Source organism: Eurosta solidaginis, chromosome 3 (genome assembly GCF_040869045.1).
Source record: "Eurosta solidaginis isolate ZX-2024a chromosome 3, ASM4086904v1, whole genome shotgun sequence".
Lineage (NCBI taxonomy): Eukaryota > Metazoa > Arthropoda > Insecta > Diptera > Tephritidae > Eurosta > Eurosta solidaginis.
The window spans coordinates 278,995,500-279,011,110 of record NC_090321.1 but is presented as its reverse complement, the minus strand read 5'-3'; the positions used below and the strand labels follow the sequence as shown (position 1 = coordinate 279,011,110).

Below are 15,611 nucleotides of genomic sequence, written 5' to 3'. Positions count from 1 at the left end.
AGAAGCTCGGCCTAAAATCTCTTCGGAGGTTATCGCGCCTTTCATTTTTTTTTATGAACGCTTAATAAAATTGCATATTCATTTCTTATTTATTATTTGCTCAAGTTGCAAACGAAACTCTTCTTATGAATTGTTGCAAATAAAATTACTGATACGACACGTCAACCAACCCGATATAATCCGGGGTTAATGTGCTTTTATAAAGAATGACTCCGTAACGATTTAGGTAAATATTTGTATTTACAGAGATTTTCAGATGGTTTAAGGAATTCTTTTTTGTGAGTTGTATTTATAATGTACAAACAAGCATGCAATTCCCAAAAATTTATCAATGGTATAATAAGCACAAAGTATTATTGACGTGATTCACAACTGATTAAAAGGAATAGCAACAAAAAGGCAACACTTAGAGACCAATTGCAAAGGGAGCAGCGGGGCGTTCATATGGCTGAGTGGCTAAAGGCATCTGCATCTACACTAGTATGAAGTATGAATGTTGTAGATTCGAGTTCAATACTCAGCTCCCCAGAAGCTAGCTGATGACAAATTGAAATTCCGAAACATGTCCTAGTAACCATCGCCGTTTGTAAACTTTGCATTTTTTCTCTAATATCAATAACAAAACAATTGTATAAAGCAATATGAACATGTCTCGCTAATTAAATACACGTAATTGAATGCCTTTTACCACAATGACTTTTACCGCAGTAACTGCTCATCATTTTCAGATCCTTATACTCTCAAACAATTGTACACATCTTTAGTTAGATCGAGGTTGGAGTGTGCGGTATTTGTTTGGCGACCTTTTCGTGCTGTTTATATTAAGAGGTTGGAGCCTGTTCAGAGAGCCTTTGTGCGCTTTGCGTTGCGGTCGATGAACTTTATAGACCCTGTACCATCATATCACTCTCGCTGTTTACTGATAAATCTTATGTCACTAGACTCCAGGCGAACTCTGTTGTCAATGTGCGTTGTCTTTGATATCGTTTCGGGCTCAATTGACTGTTCTTACTTCCGAAAATTCGTTTTAATGTGCCCTGTCGTATCCTTCGTTGTAACGATTTGTTTTATATGGGTGTTGCTAGAACGGTTTATGCAATGAATGGTCACTTAGGAGGACACTTTCTTAATTTAATGCTTATTCCTATTCCTTGGCGTTTGATTTTAGTTGTATTGAATTTACATTTAAGAACCTGATAATCAGATACTTGTCATAAATTTAACTATACTTTTTATATAAGCTACTAGAAAACCCGGCAGACGTTGTTCTGCTCTAAATTTGGCCTATCTGCATACATTTTAATAAGCTCTTTCCGCCTGACTCTGCAATCCGCCCCCCCCCCCCCCCTCTTCACTTTTTCCTAATCCTTTTATTCACTATTTATCGCTATCTCCATCCTCGTCTCATTATATCTCTTTCTCAATCTCCTTCTCTCTTTCCTCTTCTCTCAATTTCTTCTCATTCTTCTGCATCCTTTATTGCCTGTCCCAGAGGGTGGTATGTATTTTATTCCAGTCCCAGTCGCAGTCCCAGTCCCAGTCTCACTCCGAGTCTTAGTCCCAGTCCTAGTCCTAATCCCAGTCCCAGTCTGTCTCTGGATAATATATTACTCTGTACTAAAGCACTCATCAACAGCATTCATTTGATATACATATTGTATAAACACTGTCTAGGCATTCACTGGCCCACGTTTTGGCCTATATCTCGAGACCCTAGGCACCCAGGGGTATGAAAATTACCCTCTACTAAAGCACTCATCAACAGCTTTCATTTGTTATCCATATTCTATAAACACATTCTAGGGGTACTCGGGTCCACGTTTCGGCCTATATCTCGAGACCCTGTACGTCGATCGCAACCAGACCTATGTAGTAACCACCGCGTGAAGTTTACGCAACTTGTGTGAAAGTTTGAACAAAATCGACCGACGCATCTCTTCAACCAAATAACACACATTTTAGCCTTTCTTTTTATATATATAGATTTTTATTTTTCACACTTCACTATTATATTAAAACGAAATGCAGATTTTCGTTGCTTTTGAAATTCGGCTTAAAAATTGCACATGGAACAACTAAAGACTCTCCTGTATTAAAAAAAATGTCACAGTACCTCTAAATCGCGGGCCCCCTCAGAAACCCCCACCCTCTCGACGGGCCTGGTGATGTGCTATACTTGATATCATTCGCTATAATATTTTTTATTGATAAGCACGTTATTTAATTAAACACCAACCAATTACACGGAAGTATATCCGCACCCCTGAAAATGTGGGTGCCGGTGCGTATACGTAACATTTTATTATTACGTATAAACAAATAAAAAAATTTCTAATAAAATAATATTGCGACTATAAACTGAGATATAACCTATCCTATATTTCAAGTTAGATCAAACTACACACGGGGCGGAAAACAAATTCAAAATCGGTTCAGTTGTTTAGGAGTCCAACGCGGCCAAAGATTGTGAAAGGTGATTTTTATATATTAAGAAGTAAACTTGAAGTTTTGTATATTAACAGTCTATAAACACCTTGTTTGTTGATTAAATAAATAAATATAAATATATGTAAATATGTATTTTATATAATTGATCAGATTGAAAAGGATGTATTTATTGCCAAGTACCAATAAAAAAAAATTGTTGATAACTAAATGAAATTTTTTAATATTCATTGCTGCACATTACTGCTAGGAGTTATCGTTTTCTTCCCTGAAAGAAAAGAACATACCAAACCATTCCATTAAAGGTGAACACATCCTGAAATTCAGTAAAGGGAGGATACTTATTTATATCAACTTATATGGAGCTAAGTGCCACCTTTGTCATTGCGTATCGGATTAACTAACTTAGATCAGGAGACGGAATTGCATCGTACATTCTTGGACTATTTCGGGACCGTTTAGGGATGACTTTAGAAACACTTCAGAATTCTTTTCAGAATAATTTCAAAAATATTTCGTGCAATTTTTAGGAAATTTTATTTAAGGTTTCGAAATTTCCGAAAACGCTTTTAAAATTTGTTTACAATAAAAATTGTTTACACTCTCGAATTTTTTTAAAATGTTTAGAAATTTTTTTATGTATTCTTGAGATTTCGAATTTTTTGAAACAATTTTTGAAATGCATTTACATAGTTTTCATCACATTTCTTCGTTCATTTTATTTAAGTTTTCGAAATTTCCGAAAAAGTTTTTGAAATTTGTTTACAATAAAATTTTTTTCCTTTCTCGAATTTTTTTAAAATATTTTTGTTATGTTTCTTTTGTCGTCTTGAGATTTCGAATTTTTTGAAAACAGTTTAGAAATTGGCTTACGTATTTTTCGTCACATGATGCATATAAATTTTTTTGGTACCCTGAATTGTTTCAAAAATGTACTTGAAGTGGGTTAACATTGTAAACAAAATTCATAAATTTTTCCAAATCGCATATGAAATTATTTTACATTTTACTTAATGCTTTTAAATGTGGGAAATGCAAAATAAGCAAAAACGGAATAGGTATGGAAAATGCAGTTCTAAGTGTAAACACAGCGTAGGAATAAATTTTGTGCAGGCAAGGTTTGTGGTGAGCAATTAGACAGCTTTAAATTGAAATAGAAGAAGCCTCAAGTTACGAGACGTAGACCGTTGTAACGCGTGTCGGAATATGTATATACAAATGAATGGATATGTATGTAAGAGTTAACGTATTTCAAGACATACCAAAACGAGTCAAACTATACGTTTGTACAAATGAATTAATGAGTGAATGAATGAATGCTACACCATCCGCCTTTGAAAGAGTAGTCATACATACTTGCACCAATTATGGATGGCTACTGGAGTGGCACAATTAACTTTTGAATCCGTTTGTACTTACATTGTTATTATGTTTATTTATAACGTAACTTTATCTGTTTATGTACTCTTCGTGTTCCTTTTTGATTTATTTAATGGAGATTATGAGTAAAGTGGAATGCTTCTATTTATTTAAATGTGTGCTATTGTAATAAGTTTTTCTATTTAAATTATTTTATTATTTTTTAAATTTATAGTAGTTTAAGCCCCCATTTATGAATTATTATTTTCTTATTTTCGTTTATATTTTTTACATTATAGGGGATTAAAGTGTAATTATTTTTACTATCTACATTTTCTGCTTTATATTATCCTTTGTATTTGCTATCTAACTTATGTCCTCTTTCATTTTTTACTAGTACTACATATTCTAATCTTTAGGGAAGTAACGTAAAATTATTTTTCTTATCAATACTTTCTACTCCAAAGGCTTAAATATTATGTTATGTAAACTTATGTAAAGGTATTTTTTCTTATCAATGTTTTCTAGTCTAGAGGGAATTAATGTTTTATTTTCCCTATTGATATTTTTTGTTTCTCTACGGAGTTAATGAAAATATTTTCCTTATCGATGTGTTATTTTATAAGGAGTAAATGTAAAAATATTTTTTCTTGACACCCTGTGGAGATATTCCCGGAAGTAACCGTGGCCATTTAAAAACTGTGTCAGGTAGAAGTTGACCTCTTCATGTGGCCGGTCTAACCATGGCTCCAGCCCAGGAATCAGTTCTCTGGCTTCTCGGTACTTTCGGAATAGTTTTGATATTATTTCAGGAAAAGTTTGGAACAAGTTCAGGATCCCTTGAGGAAAATTTAAGATATTACTTTGAGAAAATGTAAAGATAATTTTGGGAATATTTCGAAAAAGTATCGGAGGTGTTCCAGAATTATCACTTCGGGACTATTTTGAAACTAATTTGAGAATATTAAGCAACCAGCTTAGAACGATTTCAGGTTCACTTCGAAATTATTTTAAATATCATTGCGGGACAACTTCTGAAAAATTTCGAAACCACTTTAGGACTGCTACAGGATCACTTCGCGATCATTATCGGAAAAGTTTAAAAACTATTTCGACACAGATTTGGATTAATTTCATGATCACTTTGGAAATGATTTCAAAAACAATCCAAAAGTGATGCTGAAATTGCCCCAAAATTTCACCAAAATAGTTTCGAAATAATTCTTAAAATAATCCGGAAGGGTTCCAGAAATCTCAAATGGTTCAAGAGCAAACGATACAATTCTATCCCTTTCAATATTTGATGGTAGTCTGTCCATCTCATACGCATGAACAAAGGTGGCATTTAGCTCCATATTAGTTGGTATGCACACGCATCCCCCCTTTATTGAATGATGTGTCCATCTTCAATTGAATGATTTGGTATGTCCTCTTATCTTGGAAATTTTACCGCTGACCATTCAATGAAAGCTCTGCTCATCAAATCTTATAGAGTTTTTTTTTGCTACGAGCCTATAAGACTTTACGATAATGTTTTATATCTAGTTTCATGACGAAACAAACCTAAAATTGGGGTCTACCTCAAATCTCCTAAGAATGGCATATTTTTTATCTTTTGTCATGTCTTCCGCTTAACTTTATATATTTAAAAATTAACTCTATGCAGACAGCAACATACAAAGTCTAAACAAAGCTCAAGGGCTGTTAACTGGGCTGTATTCAGCGATTGCATGAGAGTGCTCCGACTAACAAGATATTCTTATTGAAGCTCACTCATGGAAGCAGAAGAGGTTTAACCATTAGAAGTGCCAAGAAGAGAAACTTCTAAGAGCTTTGTTCGACCTCCGCTACCGTATAAAAGTTTAAATAAGTAAATTGTCAAACGGTTCTGTGCATCACAGAACTAGTACATCTATGTGCAATAAGTTTAATTTTCTGCAAGTTTTTTTGTGTTCGAATATTTGCCAAAGAGTCGCTAGATATTTCTTTATTATATTTACATTTCATTCAGCTCTTCCTATCTCGTGGGATTATACCTAATTGCTTTGCTATAATTTGTTTGTTTGTATGATTTTTCACAATCGCTTTAATATGTATCCTCGCCAGATAAACGACTTAAACTTTCTTTCCCGTTACATGGTTATATTATCCGTAGCGGCCCCTCTCGGAACAGTCAACGGCAGATTTCCCTGCCATGAAAATTGGCTCCCAAAAATTATAATATACCTATAATAAAATGATCGCTGGCCGATGGCTTCCACCTATCCGCATTTCTCGTATATATTTACAATCTTGTTTTGCCCTTAAGCAGTGTTTACATACATTCATAACTTTTTTGATAATATGATAATACTTAATGCCACCAAAGGACAAACGAAACACATAACGGGATTGAAATTACTCTTATACACACATTTACAACTACATTTATACTTAAAAAAATTAACCATTACATGCATTGAACAATAACTTGGAGCTGGGAGTTTCAAATTTTCCACGCAAAAATGGGCTTTATCAAAATCCACACTTCAAATTAGGGTTTTTTTAACAGATATATAAAAGGGAATGGATTTCTGCCAAAAAATTTTGGTTACCGATGAGTCAAAGTTCAACGTTTTCGGCAGCTATGCAAGAACAAAAGTGTGGAGGAAGAGAATCATTGCACTCGATCCGCGAATTTGACATCAACTGTAAAGTAACCTTCAGGGCAGTGTTATGGGTTATGTTATGGGAATTACATTTATTGAGGGTAATATGGATCGTTCTAGATACACGTCTTTATTGGAACTTAATATGAAACTATCGCTGGATGAGTTGGAGCTAGGCGTATGTTGGATTTTTTAGCAGGGTAACGATCCAAAGCACACTACACAAATTGTTAAGTATTGGCTGCTTTACTATGTTCCAAGACAAGTAAATACACCATCCCAAATTTAGATATAATTGAGCATTTCCAAGAAATTCTAGAACGGAAAATTAGAAAAAAACCAGTTTTGTAGCTTTGATCTCCTCAAAGAACGCATCATAGAAGCTTGGAACAGTATGAGCTAAAAAAATTTAGTAGCCTGAATGCAACGTTGACTTCAAGCTGTTATTGATGCTAACGGTGGACCCACCAAATACTAAGAAACAATATTATTTATATTTTTGTGTTATGATAGGCTTTTCTTGACCATAATGTTGCTTTCAGTGCAAGTAAAACTCCACTATTACGTCCCAACGTTTCGCTAAGCATCTTAGCTTCCTCAGGGGCGAAACTGCATTTATTTAAAAAATTTTTTAATTTACCAACGTAATTTGACATGAAATTATAAAAATAGTTGTTTAAAATTTCAACAATGTCTAAAAATTAAAACCATACAAAAAACAGTAAACGAAAATGGACTTACATACATATACATATATGTTAAATTTTCTATTATAAAAACATATCGCTGATACCATCTATATGTGGTACAATTGTCAAACTAAACAACAGAATTTAAAGGCATAACAATTAAGCCGCGGAAATGCAATCCGCGTCTTCTTTTATGTTTACTCTTTTGTTCCTTTTCTCCATTATTCGTAAGCTCTCTATAGTGTATCTGATTTTTGTTCGTTTCTCTTTGTCTAATATTTTGACATTTTTCATATTAGCTGAGTGACCGCTTGATGTGGTGTGTTGCGATAGCGCTGTGTTGATTTTCTTTTTCCTTATGTCTGTTTCATGCTCATTTAGGCGGACTCCTAGACTTCGCTTAGTCGTGCCAAAAATTTTTGAATATAAAGATATTGCATGCGCGAACTTCGGTGGAAAGCAGCGGAGCGTAACAAAATTCTAGTAGGTCACTTTCACCACACCAAAAACTTTAAAACAATTTTTAACATAATTTAAGCACAGAAATACACTGTTGGAGTTTTAGAGAGTAAAAATGTGAATTCTGAACACATTAGCTGAATAAAAAGTGTACAAATAATTGTTAAATAACAAATACAGACAGTGGTAGTTTAACAAATTCTGCTGTGGTAAGTGGTGAATGTGAACTACTAGAATTTTGTGAAGCTTGCCTCACACGATTTTTCGTCTATGCAATGTCACTATCATTGTTTACTATATAGTTTGGCAGCTTAAGTAGAGGTTATGTTGCGAATAGAGTGGAAGGCAGTGGACTAGGCAGTCGAATGTCATATAATGAAGGAATGGTGTTCGGAGATTTTTCGAAGTTAAAAAAAAAAATGATAAAAGCTTTAATATAAATAAAACTATTGTTTTAATAACAACAAAAACGCCATATATATTCTGTATACATAAATATGTAAGGATTATCTCACTTTAAAATTTGAATTAAATAATCTAAAGTTTTGTTTTGAAACTGAGTCGAGAACTGTGCGTGTGAATGTGCGAATTTTCACCGATCAGCTGTTACTTGCGCTACTTGGTAAAATTTCCAATGGTCACTATATTATATTGTTTCTGGTCGTGCCTATGTATATTTTGTCGCAGCTTTCGTTTTCTTTACCTTTGCATGGTATTTCATAGACAATGTTATTTTGTTGTGAAGTTTTGAGAGGGATTTTGGTTTTTGTGAAGATACTAGATAATGTATTATTCGATGTGTATTAGGCCGGGTCGATTTGTGGGGAGGCAAAAAAATCGCCCATTGCTCTGTGAAAATCATATTCTAAGGATCAAAATAAGAAACTTTGCCGAAGGAACCATAAATTTAAAACGAATTCTAATGTCCCCCCCCCCCCCCCCCCCCCCCCTTTGGGTCGTAGGGGCAAATTTTGAAAAATCCCACTTTGAAATGCCTATGTTTTTATACTCAGTTGAGCAAAGCTCACAGAGTATATTAAGTTTGATTGGATAACGGTTGGTTGTACATATATAAAGGAATCGAGATAGATATAGACTTCCATATATCAAAATAATCAGGATCGAAAAAAAATTTGATTGAGCCATGTCCGTCCGTCCGTCCGTCCGTCCGTTTACACGATAGCTTGAGTAAATTTTGAGGTATCTTGATGAAATTTGGTATGTAGGTTTCTGAGCACTCATCTCAGATCGCTTTTTAAAATGAACGATATCGGACTATAACCACGCCCACTTTTTCGATATCGAAAATTTCGAAAAACCGAAAAATTGCGATAATTCATTACAAAAGAGAGATAAAGCGACGAAACTTGGTACATGAGTTGAACTTATGACGCAGAATAGAAAGTTAGTAAAATTTTGGACAATGGGCGTGGCACCGCCCACTTTTAAAAGAAGGTAATTTAAAAGTTTTGCAAGCTGTAATTTGGCAGTCGTTGACGATATCATGATGAAATTTGGCAGGAACGTTACCCCTATTACTATATGTACTCTTGATAAAAATTTGCAAAATCGGAGAAGGGCCACGCCCACTTTAAAAAAAAAAATTTTTTTAAGTAAAATTTTAACAAAAAATTTAATATCTTTACAGTATATAAGTAAATTATGTCAACATTCAACTCCAGTAATGATATAGTGCAACAAAATACAAAAATAAAAGAAAATTTCAAAATGGGCGTGGCTCCGCCCTTTTTCATTTAATTTGTCTAGGATACTTTTAACGCCATAAGTCGAACAAAAATTAACCAATCCTTTTGAAATTTGGTAGGGGCATAGATTTTATGACGCTAACTCTATTCTGCAAAAAAGGGCTAAATCGGTTGATGCCACGCCCAGTTTTTATACACAGTCGTCCGTCTGTCCTTCCGCATGGCCGTTAACACGATAACTTGAGCAAAAATCGACATATCTTTAAAAAACTTAGTTCACGTGCTTACTTGAACTCACTTTATCTTGGTATGAAAAATGAACGAAATCCAACTATGACCACGCCCACTTTTTCGATATCGAAAATTACGAAAAATGAAAAAAATGCCATAATTTTATACCAAATATCAAAAAAGAGATGAAACATGGTAAGGTAATTGGATTGTTTATTTGAAGAGAAATATAACATTAGAAAAAACTTTATAAAATGGTTGTGACACCTACCATATTAAGTAGAAGAAAATGAAAAAGTTCTGCAGGGCGAAATAAAGAACCCTTAAAATCTTGGCAGGTATTACATATATAAATAAATTAGCGGTATCCAACAGATGATGTTCTGGGTCACCCTGGTCCACATTTTGGTCGATATATGGAAAACGCCTTCACATATACAACTACCACCACTCCCTTTTAAAACTCTCATTAATACCTTTAATTTGATACCCATATCGTACAAATTCATTCTACAGTCACCCCTGGTCCACCTTTATGGCGATATCTCGAAAAGGCATCCACCTATAGAACGAAGGCCCACTCCCTTTTAAAAATACTCATTAACACCTTTCATTTCATACCCATATCGTACTAACAAAGTCTAGAGTCACCCCTGGTCCACCTTTATTGCGATACCTCGAAAAGGCGCCCACCTATAGAACTAAGGCCCACTCCCTTTTAAAATACTCATTAACTCCTTTCGTTTGATACCCATATTGCACAAACGAATTCTAGAGTCACCCCTGGTCCACCTTTATGGCGATATCTCGAAACGGCGTCCACCTATGGAACTAAGGATTACTCCCTTTTAAAATACTCATTAACACCTTTCTTTTGAAACCCATATTATACAAACAAATTCTAGGGTCACCCCTGGTCCACCTTTATGGCGATATCTCGAAACAGCGTCCACCTATGGAACTAAGGATTACTCCCTTTTAAAATACTCATTAACACCTTTCATTTGATACCCATATCGTACAAACGCATTCTAGAGTCCACCTTTATGGCGATATCTCGAAAAGGCGACCACCTATACAACAACCACCACTCCCTTTTAAAACCCTCATTTATACCTTTAATTTGATACCCATATCGTACAAACACAATCTAGAGTCACCCCTGGTCCACCTTTATGGCGAAATTTCGAAACGGCGTCCACCTATAGAACTAAGGCCCACTCCCTTCTAAAATACTCATTAACACCTTTCGTTTGATGGCCATATTATACAAACTAATTCTAGGGTCACCCCTGGTCCACCTTTATGGCGATATCTCGAAACGGCGTCCACCTATGGGACTAGGATTACTCCCTTTTAAAATACTCATTAACACCTTTCATTTGATACCCATATCGTACAAACGCATTCTAGAGTCACCCTGGTCCACCTTTATGGCGATATCTCGAAACTGCGACCACCTATACAACAACCACCACTCCCTTTTAAAACCCTCATTAATACCTTTAATTTGATACCCATATCGTACAAACACATTCTAGAGTCAACCCTGGTCCACCTTTATGGCGATATTTCGAAACGGCATCCACCTATAGAACTAAGGCCCACTCCCTTTTAAAATACTCATTAACACCTTTAATTTGATTCCCATATCGTACAAACGCATTCTAGAGTCAACCCTGATCCACCTTTATGGTTATATCCCTAAATGGCGTCCACCTATAGAACTATGGCCCACTCCCTCATAAAATACTCTTTAATGCCTTTCATTTGATACACATGTCATACAAACACATTCCAAGGTTTCCCTCGGTTCATTTTCCTACATGGTTATTTTCCCTTATTTTGTCACCATAGCTCTCAACTGAGTATGTAATGTTCGGTTACACCCGAACTTAACCTTCCTTACTTGTTTCTTTTTGGAGTTTATTTTTCTCTTTAGAAATTTATTTAGTCAGAACATATTGTTACGAATATTAGCAAAACTAAGGGTTGCTGCTATCTCTAAGCCGATGCTAAGCAGTGACGCGAATTCACATCAATAGATCAATCATTATGTATCTACAATGTATATATATATAAATATAATATAATATAAATATAAATGTATATAAAGAAATTGCGCGTGCAACAAAATTTTTTGTCAAACGCCATTATCATACATGCCATGCTAATGAATTTTATGAGCTCAGTAGTAAGGAGAGGGAAAATTTTGTTCTAAGGCTCAAGAGCAAGTTGAACCTAATTGGTCCCAATAATGAATTTTCCTTAATTGCAAAAAATTAATTTCACGAATTTAGTTCCTTTAAGTAAACAAAAAAATATTGAGGAAAAATTCACATTTAATTTTTTTTTAATCTCTAAAAGTGAATTTTTTTAGTTTTTATATTTGAAACTGTCTTTAAACTTCGGTTAATATTTATTTCTTTATTTTTAACTTGTTGTTGTTTTTTTGTTAATTCTCAAAGCTAAAAATAACAAAAAAAATTTTCGGTAACATCAATTTGGCTTTTCATACATAGAGTAAGTTCGGGTAATAAGGAATACATATTTTTTCACCAATAACTTCACTTTCACTTTTTTGCACCCGCCATTTCCAAGACTTTTTACAATGGGCGCATTCCAAATCGCAACTGTTGGACCCGTTCTACAAACAGTTTAGCTATACGTCAAATTGCAACATATAAAAATCCCTTTTCAAAATTAAAATATTAGGTAAATATCAATTAATTAAATTACTTAAAATGGGTAAGTGGCTATTAATCAATACAATTTCACCATTACTACTAATATTTAAAAGTCCATTTTTCCTTCCACAATTAAACCATGCATTTTTTCGATTTCAATACGTTGGCAACATTGATTTTTTAGACGCGTGAGCGACTTGTTCTCTTCAGTCTCTCATTGTCCAGCAGAACCGAAATATGTGATTGTATATGTTTTGGCCGTAGCTGGCCTAGAAGATGCGAAGGTTAAAATCAAAGAGTATAAAAGGTGACAATTGTAGAGGCGCTGGAATTTAGTTTGATTTGAGTTGTCAAGCAGTTTCGATTAAGACAATATCTAGCGAGCAATAGCAGTATTATTTTGAAAGTCAGTTTCATTTAAGCTATCAGTTTGGTTATTAAGCAAGCTATTCGTTGCACAGTTTGAGTGTTATTGTGAAGTACTTTTATAAAGGCCATTTTTTCATTATTCAATATTGGAGTTATTTATTCAACAGTTTAGTGATTCGAACTTAGCAGAGGATTGCAAATAAGAGGATTTGCAAGCAAATTCGTTACAATATGTAAATGAAAAAATGAATTTAACTTAGTAATAGAAAAGAAATTAAAAAAGTTATTAGAAATTAGCGTTTCTACAACCCCCTTTTAAAACCAAGGCATCACTGTGATGCATTTGCATGTCGTAAACATAGTTGTGTGGGTTTTTTATTCAACCTCTTTAAAAAATGAAGGTATCACTGTGACACAATTGCAGATCGTAAAATTGCTTGTGTTGTTTTTTTTAAGCCACCACAAGACACAGCAGGTAGAATTGAAATTGCCTCTACCCAAAAGTTCGATCCAAAGGGGAGGGGGGGGGGGGGGGACATCAGAATTCGTTTTAGAGGTATGGTTCCTTCGGCAAAGTTTCTTATTTTGATCCCTAGAATACGATTTTCATAGAGCAATTAGCGATTTTTAAATCGACGCCCTAATGTGTATGCTAAACATATGTTATTGTTGTTAGACGTAATGTGTTTGTATAAGTATTCGGTTAATCTAGGTATGTACTTAACACTGTAATACTGTTTGGGTTGATCAGTTGTGGTTTTTGTTGTATTTGTATTGATATTATTTTCAACACTTAACATTTCCTCTCGAATTAGACTGTCTATAAATGTTTTTGGAAAGTTATTGATTGTAAGAATTTGTTTAATTTTTCTTATGTTTGCTTTCCAGAAGTTTTGATGGCTAATAGTTAAGACTTTGTTGATAAGATTTTTTGCATTTGAAGGGTTGGGCTGATAAGAAGTTTATCAGGCGGCCAGACGAGGTAGGTTTTGTGTGCCAATCTAATGTCAGAATGTTATTATATCTATGAACCCGTGTATCTAAAAAGGGTATGCTAAAATTCGTTTCGGTTTCAAGAGTGAACACAAGAAAAACACTACACAACATCGAGATAAAATTATTGGTTAAATATGTAGACGATATCTTCGCGATAGTGAAAAGAGATGATGTGAATACTATCCTAGATACACTAAACAAGTACCACAATAAATTAAAGTTCACTCTTGAAACCGAAACGAATTTTAGCATACCCTTTTTAGATACACGGGTTCATTGATATAGTAACATTCTGACATTAGATTGGCACACAAAACCTACCTCGTCTGGCCGCCTGATAAATTTCTTATCATCCCAATCCTTCAAATACAAAATAAATACCGCAAAAAATCTTATCAACAAAGTCTTAACTATTAGCCATCAAAACTTCTGGGAAGCAAACATAAGAAAAGTTTAACAAATTCTTACAATCAATAACTTTCCAAAAACACTTATTGACAGTCTAGTTCGAGAGAAAATGTCAAATGTTGAAAATAATATCAATACAAATACAACAAGAACCACAACTGATCAACCCAAACAGTATTACAGTGTTAAGTACATACCTAGATTAACCGAATACTTCTACAAACAAATTACGTCTAACAACAATAACATATGTTTAGCATACACATCGAATAATACATTATCTAGTATCTTCACAAAAACCAAAACCCCTCTCAAAACTTCACAAAAAATAACATTGTCTGTGAAATACCATGCAAAGGTAAAGAAAACGAAAGCTGCGATAAAATATACATAGTCACGACTAAGCGAAGTCTAGGAGTCCGCCTAAATGAGCATGAAACAGACATAAGGAAAAAGAAAATCAACACAGCGCTATCGCAACACATCACATCAAGCGGTCACTCAGCTGATATGAAAAATGTCAAAATATTAGACAAAGAGAAACGAACAAAAATCAGATACACTATAGAAAGCTTACGAATAATGGAGAAAAGGAACAAAACAGTAAACATAAAAGAAGACACGGATTGCATTTCCGCGGCTTATTTGTTATGCCTTTAAAGCCGGAGTCATTGGTGCCGTATGTCGTATCGCTGTATCCGTATCCCTAACGTAATCAGTTGTTTATCGTTACGACGGTAAACCAAAACCCAATTGGTTAGCTACGATACGGTTACGACCTTAGTGGCATCAATAATCGATTGCATTGATTCTCATAAGATTGGTCGAATCAGCTGTTATAAGGTTACCGATACGGTTACCGATAAAGCACCAATGTCTCCAGCTTAAATTCTGTTGTTTAGTTTGACAATTGTACCATATATAGATGGTATCAGCGATATGTTTTTATAATAGAAAATTTAACATATATTCGTTTATTGTTTTTTGTTTGGTTTAAATTTTTAGACATTGTTGAAATTTTAAACAAATGTTTTTATAATTTCATGCCAAATTACGTTGGTAAATTGAAAAAATATTTAAATAAATGTAGTTTCGCCCCTGAGGAAGCTAAGGTGCTTAGCGAAACGTTGGGACGTAATAGTGGAGTTTTACTTGCACTAAAAGCAACATTATGGTCAAGAAAAGCCTATCATAACACAAAAATATTTACAATAATTTATTGACCGGCTACAACTAATATTATTTATAGTTATTAGTCTTTTAATACAGCGGAAATAGGGTGTGTATGTAGAATTTTATTTGTGACTGTAAGTTATTTCTAAATCGTTTGCTATAATAAAAGTAAACACATGGAAAATTCTTATATAAAGAAAAGCATTATCAGCATTTGTACACACAAATACGGCTACTAACTATTTGTGACCGATTTAATTTTTGTGACAATTAACCCTCCGATAGATTGTGGCGTTCACCCGATCATGAAAAGCTTGGGTGACTTTTTATAGGCGGTCTTTATCATAATTCGGAAATCGATATTTTTTTCATTTTATTTTATCTCTTTTTTTGTACCAAAGTTGATTATCTCACATTTAGCGTTGTCGTCTGGCTAGACGA

General features: G+C 34.2%; 1 protein-coding gene across 4 annotated transcripts in view; it reads left to right on the top strand.

Annotated features, from left to right (window-relative positions):
• LOC137245646 (solute carrier organic anion transporter family member 74D-like) overlaps positions 1–15,611 on the top strand; it is a 49,246-nt gene that overhangs the window by 12,018 nt on the left and 21,617 nt on the right. The window lies entirely within an intron of this gene.